Source organism: Phyllostomus discolor, chromosome 7 (genome assembly GCF_004126475.2).
Source record: "Phyllostomus discolor isolate MPI-MPIP mPhyDis1 chromosome 7, mPhyDis1.pri.v3, whole genome shotgun sequence".
Taxonomy (NCBI): Eukaryota; Metazoa; Chordata; class Mammalia; order Chiroptera; family Phyllostomidae; genus Phyllostomus; species Phyllostomus discolor.
The window spans coordinates 116,210,215-116,219,518 of NC_040909.2; positions in this window are offsets into that span (position 1 = coordinate 116,210,215).

A 9,304-nucleotide genomic window follows, 5' to 3' on the forward strand; every position below is an offset into this window, starting at 1 on the left:
AAGTCTTAGCCAGATTTCATACTCTACTTGACAATGATTGAAGAAGCCGTTTTTGAGAATTCTTTGCTGAGCACGGGCCCCCTCCCAGCCCTCAAAACCAAAAGTTCACCAAGCCGGGACAAAGACAAGAGGGGTGGCTACTAATTCACAACAGTTCCCAAGAACGTTAATTACCAAGTCTTTAGTTGGAAACTGATACCTCTCTTGATGCAGGAAGAAAATCAGTGAAAAAGAAAAAAAGTGCAATGCCAAACGAGATGAATCAACAAGCAAAAAAAGGGGAAAAAAGTATAATACTATGAGCAAAAGTCTTCAAAGACAATGTTTTTATTTTTCACAATAAAGTAATTTTAATTTTCTTATGTTTTTTTTTCACGTTTCATTTATTCCTTTTTAATGTCTCTGCTTTTTCATTCTTGTTTCTTTTACGGCAAAATTGCCTTACGGCTACGTCATTGGGCGCCAGAAATTCTTGCAGCCCAGACGTTTGTGGTGCAACTACCTGCAGGCCTTTCCTCGGGTCATGACCCTTGATCACCTCTGCAAAGACCCTCTCTGTTTCTAAGGTAACATTTTCTAGGGATCAGGATCGGTCATCTGTGGGGGCTGTTGTTTATTCAGCCTCCTGGGGTGAGGTAATGAAACCCTCTGCCAATGGGCTGTGCAGGAAAGGGATGGGGGAAGTGGAGCTGTGGCTCCCAGCCCCGCCCCACAAAGGTGTAACACGCAGAGATTGCCCTGCCCACACTGGAGGATCTCTGGGGACTTGACTGAGACTTGCATGTTATTGATAAACATAGATGGCGTTCATAAAGAACACAGCAGCTAACTTAGCAGGTCTCACCTGATCACCGAGCACTCGGTCTCGGGTAGGATTGAATCAGATGACTCCCCACACAGGCAGCATACCTGTTTGGAACTTAGTAAACCCTATTAATTCAGAGAATTGTGAAAAAGCAGACAGGATAGGCAACAGTTTACTTTGGCACTACTGAGAAAAAAGAGTTTGCTCACTCAATTAGTAGAATAAACAGGACTGAAAGAAACTAAACTTTTCAAGAACCTTAGCAACCCCATTTTGCATACAAATAATATATTAATTTCAAACAAGTTTTATTAAAGGATGTCATAGCCTTTTGCTTGGCAACACTTCCTTGATTATTCATTCCCCTTCCTACAGATGACATAACCTGGTTTCAGATGTTATAAATGTATCCTATCCACTAAGTCCAGAACATTTTTTTTCTATTGGGGTTCAGTGACCCTCAAGAAAAACAATCAAGTAAAATATAAAGTTGTTGTATTTATGAAAAATATGCAATAACCAAGTGATCTTTTAAAATTAATAATTGGGGCATACAACTTTATAAAAATATAAGAAATGAAATAAATGTACTCAATATCATAACTAGTTTAAAGTAAGAGGGCAGTAAGAGAAAGAGGAGGTGATTCAGATGAACAAAGAATGAAGGAGCTCAACAGAATTTGTAAGAAATAATCTTAAGAGGAAAACAAAATTTAAGAGAGGAATTTACAGGAAGGTATCACACGAAGATGCTCAGGGACACACCAGGACGGACACACCTGCTACAATGGGGGAATTGCCTCTGATCTCAGCCAAAGCCAGCTCTGCCACTTAAGCTTCTAATTCCCTCTAGCCAAGTAGATGATTCAGTTCCTTTCATCATTCCTTCTCTTTTCTCACCCAAAAGCAACAGATAGATCTTTTTCGATTTCTGTAAGGACTTGGACAACCAGCATCAACATGTGCTGTAAATCGGAGACTGAACCAAAAATGAAAGGATCCTTCTCGCATGTCACGGATTGTGCAATAATCCATCAATTCCTCAGTCCTGGGAGATGATGGAGGGGGTTCCAATAACACAGATAAAACAAGGTGGCGGGCCGGATTTGTCCTGTGGGCCTCGTGTTTGCCACCTGTGTCCTAGGGGAGGAAGTATCAGAGCATTTGTGGACCTGTGTTAGAACCACCACCTGATTGCTGTATATTTGTGGAGAGATACTTTGAAGCTTTACAGATATCCTGTTTCTCTGAAAAGTTTCACCTGCCGATTTTAGCATTCAGCAGTGGGTTTTGCCAGCAGCAACTGTTGTTGTGGCATAGACCTTCAATTACTTCGTTTCTCCTGTTCTTTCTATTTGATTATTGAAATTCTTTCATGAAAACTTGTTCCTTCTCCCCCACTTATGTATTAATTCAGCCATTTCCTTTCATCAGTATGGGCTCATGATATTTGCTTTATTTTCTGTCTTACAAACTAATACTAATTATTTGGTTGCTAACATTGTTCTAGCCATGGGGAACTCGCTCGGGTAGGCTTATTTTTATTTTTTTCTTACAACTTCCTTGCAATCTGGCGTAGATACACTATGTCCCAGAATGCTGAATTTCGCAGCACATTCCCATAGAACCACCTCGTATTTTCCTTGACCCAGCTTTAGAGCCAGACTTTTCTCCAAAGGACCCTGCATCCTCTTGTTGGAGAGGAGTGTTTAGAAACCAAGATCCTGACGCTAAGTATGCTCGTTGTCACTGGTATCTCTGCTTCTAAACCCTCTGGGCAGATGGAGCTAAGGTGTATTCATGTATAACAACCAATGCATGCACACAGTTCTATACTTAGGTTTATAGTACATACATTTTTTAATTAACATGAGATCACACTACTACATCAGACTCTAATCCGGCATTTATGTTATATTTTAATGTTCAGGTCAATGTAAAAAATTTTAATATATGCTGATATGTTTTATTTCTATTTTTGAAAGAATTTTATTTTTAAAGATGGCTTATGACTATAACTTTATTATACATCCACTTATGTAAGAATTCATTTATTTCTCAATAAGTAAATATTTCCACAAAACAGACAATTACAGTTATTTTAACACTCCCTTTTCACTCTTAAAAGATGCCCTAATAAACCCTAAAGTGACTCGACAGTGAATTAATCTGAGCTCAGTAGGCACTTTGAAGGCTCTGGCTTACAGCAAAGCCTTTCAAGCTTTCATGTGCATACACATCACCTGGGCATCTTGTTGAACTGCAGGCTCTGGTTCCATAGGACTGGGGAGGGGCCTGAAGGTCTGTCTGCATTTCTGACAGGCTCCCAGCTAATGCCAGTGCTGCAGGTGCACCCGGCACATTGAGTGGCAAGAAGACTGCAGTAGAGTTTTCCTTGCGTGAGCTTTCTACGCAACTGTCCTGGCGTCCCCATGCACAACCCATTCTCCATGAAGATTCGTTCCCGTCTGTAGCTCTTTTCTTTGCTGCTCTACATATTCCAGTTTGGTGGCTTTGTGCGTAATACAAACAAGGCAAGTTGATATACGTTTGTAAATTAGATTAGCTGTATTCCACAGGTGAAAATGAAAGAGGGTCCCTTTCAGCAGAATTTAACTCATTATTTGACAGACTACACTTGTATTTCACTTACACACAACAGGTGTCTCACTGTGAACTTTCCCATTTTCAAGTTAATATTAATTTTCATGAGTTTCTTAACCGGAGGAAAAACACTTGTGGAGTCTGTTTTAAGGATGGTGGACTCACCCTGTGATCAGAGACAGCTGCTTAAGGGAATAGTGGGGTCGTTTGAGATTCATGACCATCCCGGAGGGGGGTTGGGCGGGGGTGGAAAGAGAGGGAGGACGGGAGGAACAGAGTAAACACGTAGAGTGTGGCAGGCGCACGGCCATCTGTGCTAACTGCATGCCGCAGATCTCAAACGGGAACAGTGTGAAAGCAAATGTTATTCATTGGTTTTAATATTGCACCCTTCAAAATTATCCGTTTTACTTCATTCACTCATCCATCCATCCATTTATTCATTATTGCATTCTAATTTGGGGTCTTACTCTGACACAGTGTTAGGATGGCCACTGAGGACCAAATATTAAAGGACAGTCTCCCATCAGTTTTGGGCAGAGAAGTGTAGAGTGAAAAGTACGCAGGTGAATACAAGACATTGTGGTACATGCTACACTGTCGCATGGCATTCTGGAGGAACATCAGGAAGCACCTTATCCAACCTGGGGGACACTGGGAAAGTTTCTCAAAGGAAATGGTATCTAATTTGAGATGTAATAGATGAGTAAGTTATCCAGCTTAAAAAAAAAAAAAAAAACAAGAGACAAATGACAGAGAAGAGGAGGAAGAATAGAGGAGGTAGATGGAAAGGGGATTATTTCTAGAACATTCTAAGAAGAGAAATGAGCATGTATACAACCCAAATGATGAGAAGAGCATAGTTCACTATGGTAATTACAAGTTCCCCCAATTTTCCCTTTGCCTAGACTCCCCAACTTGGTGATGTCAGCACCACTCGCCTGGTTACCTTGACCACAAACCAGGAGTAACCCTGGTTTTCTCCGGCTCTCTTGTCACACCATCTCCCATTTTAGACTGTCATCCAGTCCAGTTCTTTCAATTCTTCCCTGCAGATAGATCTTAAGTGCATTTTCTTCTCTCCATTCGCGGGCCCACTAATTTATAGAACAAACATTGCTTACCCTGGATTACTACAAGAACCTTCAAACTAATGTTCATAATTTCAAGTGGAAAAACATTTTAACTGCAATGATCTTTCCAAAGATAAAATTTGATTGCTGTTACTCCCTTCCAGAATCCTTCAACGATTCTCCGTTGCCCTCAGGATCAAGTCCAAGTTTTTTAACTTGGTCAATAAGACCTTTGTTTATTAAGCTCCTGCTTATGTCTCCACCTTGCTGATCCAATGCTTGAATCATTTCATATGTATTCATGGATCACCCATATGTAATAGTCATTATACTAGACATTCTAAATAAAATTAATAAGATAAACAGCCTTCTATACATAATGCTTATATACTACCAAAAGAGACATTTAGACAAATTACATTATTACCAACAGTTTCAAGAACTCTGGCCCACCACTTGTATGATGTGAATAACCTAGGCATTGTAACCATGGTATTTGGTATATCTTGGACATGACCTATTCTGGAGTAGAATGTTTTTCTACACCTTGATTTTAAAAGACTGTTTTTATAATTACTCTATTAGTTATAGTAACACTAGATGCTGTAATAGATACACCGTGACATTTCAGTAGCTTAAAACAATGAAAACTTATTTCTGGGCCCTGAAATGTTCAGTAGGCAGGAGGAACCACACTGTCATTCTGGGTATTCAGCTGATGAAGTCTCATTCATTGTTAAGCCAGGGTTTCCAGGTTCCCTGGGGACTCACCCTGCTGACAGTGCAGGGCAGACAAGGAGCACTTGATGGTGGATTGACATGGGCCAGGCGCTGAAACAGCACGTGTCCTTTCTGACCACGTTCTGGTGGCTAGAATCCTTTCACTCAGACCCAAGTGGAAGGAGGCTGAGAAATACAGAATTGTTCTGTGCCCGGGAACAGAAGGAAATGGCCAGTCTCTACCACACTCACCAAAACACACAAAGGACTGGAAACAATGACCAGCTGTCCACAGCTACAGTGAGTCCACTGCTCTTGTCCTCGTCGCCGGCTCCATCTGCCCGTGTTGGACAGATGGGACTACTGGTCACCCACAGTACAGCAGACACACCACCACCAGGCTCTCACACTCTAGCGAGGCTTTCTTCAGTCTCCATAAATTTCAAAACAGATGATCACTTACAAATTTATTTTTAAATTCTGCTCTTATATGCTTCTGGGCTGAGGACCCAAAGAAGAGTCATGTGGCACATTTGTTTTCTATTAACCATGAGTCTTCTGTGGAAACATCCCCATCCGTGCCCATCCTCCCCCATCTTTGCCTTTGTCTCTATCAAGCTCTCATTTGCTGAATCTTAGTCAACTTTTCGAAATTAGGTAAAAATTATCTTTTATGTTATGCTCTTGTAGAGCTCCTCAAATCTGGGGCAGGAATTCCTCCTATAAATTCTAGACGCCCTTTTATAATCTCTGTGCATACTCTGGAAATGTTTGAATTAACGCCTAGTTGACTCTTGTATCCCTGAAGTTTAGCACAATACTTGACACATAATGGGTAACGTATACTTATTAACTGAATTGATTGGTGCTTTTCTTTTTTTTAATATATATTTTTATTTATTTTTTAAAGATTTTATTTATTTATTTTTAGAGAGGGAAGGGAGGGAGAAAGAGAGAGAAGAGAGAAACACTAATATGCGGTTGCTGGGGGCCATAGCCTGCAACCCAGGCATGTGCCCTGACTGGGAATCGAACCTGCGACACTTTGGTTCGCAGCCCATGCTCAATCCACTGAGCTACGCCAGCCAGGGCGATTGGTGCTTTTCAACATAGCTGGATGCAGGGCATGAAGTAAGAAAAATGTAGGAGCCATATTCCAGATATAAGCTAAGGCAAGGGCTCCCAAAGTTTAACCTGAACCAACAACACTACCACCTGGGAATTTCTAACAAAAATATATTATCAACCCTACTCCACACATTCTAAATTAGAAACTACAGAGGGCGGGGGCAGAGCTCAGCAACCTCAGGTTTATCAAGCCCTCCATGTGATTCTGATCTATGCTAGCGTTTGAGAGTCACTGACCTAAAGTTACCAAAATGAGCCTAGATAAACCTGTAACTAATGTCAAGAAAAATGAAAATGGCATTATTGATAATCTAATAATAGCAGCTACCATCTCTTAAATACTCCTTGTGCCAGATGCCACAGAAATGACCTTTTTTGCTGTTGTGACCCTAGAACAGTCTGGTGGCTCACATAATCCAATTAGGTGTGGTTTAAATGTAAGCACAGTACTGAGGGTTGGGAAGAATCTGATAAGAATTCAGAAGAGAATGTAGCAGTAAGTGGATCTATATCATCTAATGAAGTAGTATAACCATCTGAGTAGGAATTACTGGCTCAAGTAATTTGAAAATTAGGTATTAAAGTAGAACTTGAGGCCAGCGGACAAAGGCTGTGTGAGACTTCTCTCGAAGGCTTTGACACGGCATCTGTACCAAAGCTTGAGTCCGCCCATGGGAATGGCATCCTGGACCACACATCCTTGATTATTAAGAAGTCTCAGCAGGCTGAGGAGTTGGTTCTAAACAGTACCGAGAAAGGTGAACCCTGATATTGTTTGGGATGGTATAATGGTTTAGAATTGATATGTAAAATGTGTGATTGTGGTTGTAAACACATAACTGACTCATTGGTTTAAATTTCCAATTTTAAATGGAATTTTTGCTATATTTATAAACAGTGTCAAGCCCTGGCTGGCGTAGCTCAGTGGATTGAGCATGGGCTGTGAACCAAAGTGTCGCAGGTTCGATTCCCAGTCAGGGTACATGCCTGGGTTGCAGGCCATATCCCCCGGCAACCGCACATTGATGTTTCTCTCTCTCTCTCCCCCTCCCTTCCCTCTCTAAAAATAAATAAATAAAATCTTTAAAAAGAGCAGTGTCAAAACATGTAAAGGGATTTAGTGTTTATCATATTTGTAAGTTTAGTTTCTTAGATTTACCAGATTCATATAACTATTTAAGAATGTTTATTTGTCCTTGTCGAATTAAAAATCTTTTAAAAGATATCAAATACATTGTGTTTGAAATTGAAATGTAAGTTTTTGAATATTTTACTAAGTTGTAAATGAGACCAATATTTAAATTAAAAGTGCTGATGAAATTTGTTATATTTATAAATAGACTAATGAGACAAATTAAACTTATGAGCTTAAGGAAACTATTTTTAGATTTATAACTTTAAACCCAATGTAACTTTATAATAAATTTTTCCAAGTCTAAAAGTGCCCTCAGGACATTTAAAAAGTAAGGAACTCACAGTGAACACCAAGGTTTTTAACTGAACAGACTCATGGAATCATTACAGCAGCCTTGTGAAGGAGACAGTGTTTTCATCCGCCTTTTATAATGAACAGCAGGGTAAATAACATACACGAACACACAGCTAGTAGGCGCAGAACTAGGATTCAAACCCAGAACGTCGGACTCTAGGGCCTTCCTTCAAACTGCTGGGTGGAGCCAAAAAGACAGAAAACCCTGGAGTGGTTTGGAGGGAATCCCCGTGGGAGTACTCAGAATGACGGTGGGTGCAGAGGGGAGTGCTGATTCTGTTCTCACCTGCCACTCATCTCCTCCTCCTCCTGGTTCGTCTTGCAGGGAACTTAAAGAAAGGACCTTTGAGTTGAAATGGTGAAAAGATTCCTATCTGGGGATTCCTGGGGGACCAAGCGTTGGATTCCTGCCTGACTACTTTTTGGCCCTCAAGCTTGAGCCTCTCCTTTCTCACCTTCACCAGTCAACCTGTCTCTTGCCACCGGTTTGTTATTTGAAGCTTCTTTTTCATTTTGTTCTTTTATCCAGTCATATATTTCTTAACAAATACATTCTAACTATAAACTTTGTTTCAGCATCTGAACTGGGGGCATAGATTCAAAAAGGCAACATAGAATATAGACAATTAACAATTTCGGCCATGATGGCTGTGGGAGGCCTTTGCCCTGGAAGAGAGGGGGAGGAGACTTTTGATGGACGAGGAAGGTGGGTAAGAGTGTTCCAGGAAAAGATGACACATGCTCATAGGTCTGGAACCAGAGAGTGTTCGGCCTTTTAAAGGCAATGAAAGAAATAAGACCTTTCTTCTTTCTCAGACAGGACATCCCGTCTTTAACAGGACATCCCGCAGGTACAGCCAGCAGTGACAAGTGCCCCCAGTGAGGCTGCGGAGTTTTCTGTCTACCCTAAGCACCCTCATTATCACAGCCCAGCACATTCAAGGGGTCAGGCGAGTCAAGCAAGCTGCCCAAAGAACACCCACAGCATCCATCAGGAGGCCTAATCCATCAGGCAGGGGGAAGCGTCAGTCTAAGACACTTACCAGGTAGAACCGAAACCCTGGTTCTGAAAATGGGGACAGGTGAGTGTGCAGTTTAGCTCCGTTCAGTTCATTGCATATTTATTGAACTCATCAGTTGAATTTATTTGTGTGTCATTTACAGTAGAGACGCTGGGGCATGAGGATGAGTAAGAAGGAGTCTGGTCTTTGAAAACGTCTAGTCCCACACACTCATACTTATACATACATACAAAGACTGTGTGTGTATATATATTTTTCCCAAAGATGGTAAATACAGACATCTTGACTCTTAACAACCTCCAGTTTAGTTTAGTGTTTGTGTACATGTGTTTAGTATACATGACAGATACAGTGTATGTATCTGTATTTATATAGATGTGTATATCTCTCACAAACTGTCATAGCTTAGATGACAGGCCGCTGTTGCTGTAGGGAGAGAATGAGAAGCCCGTGAGTTGCCTCA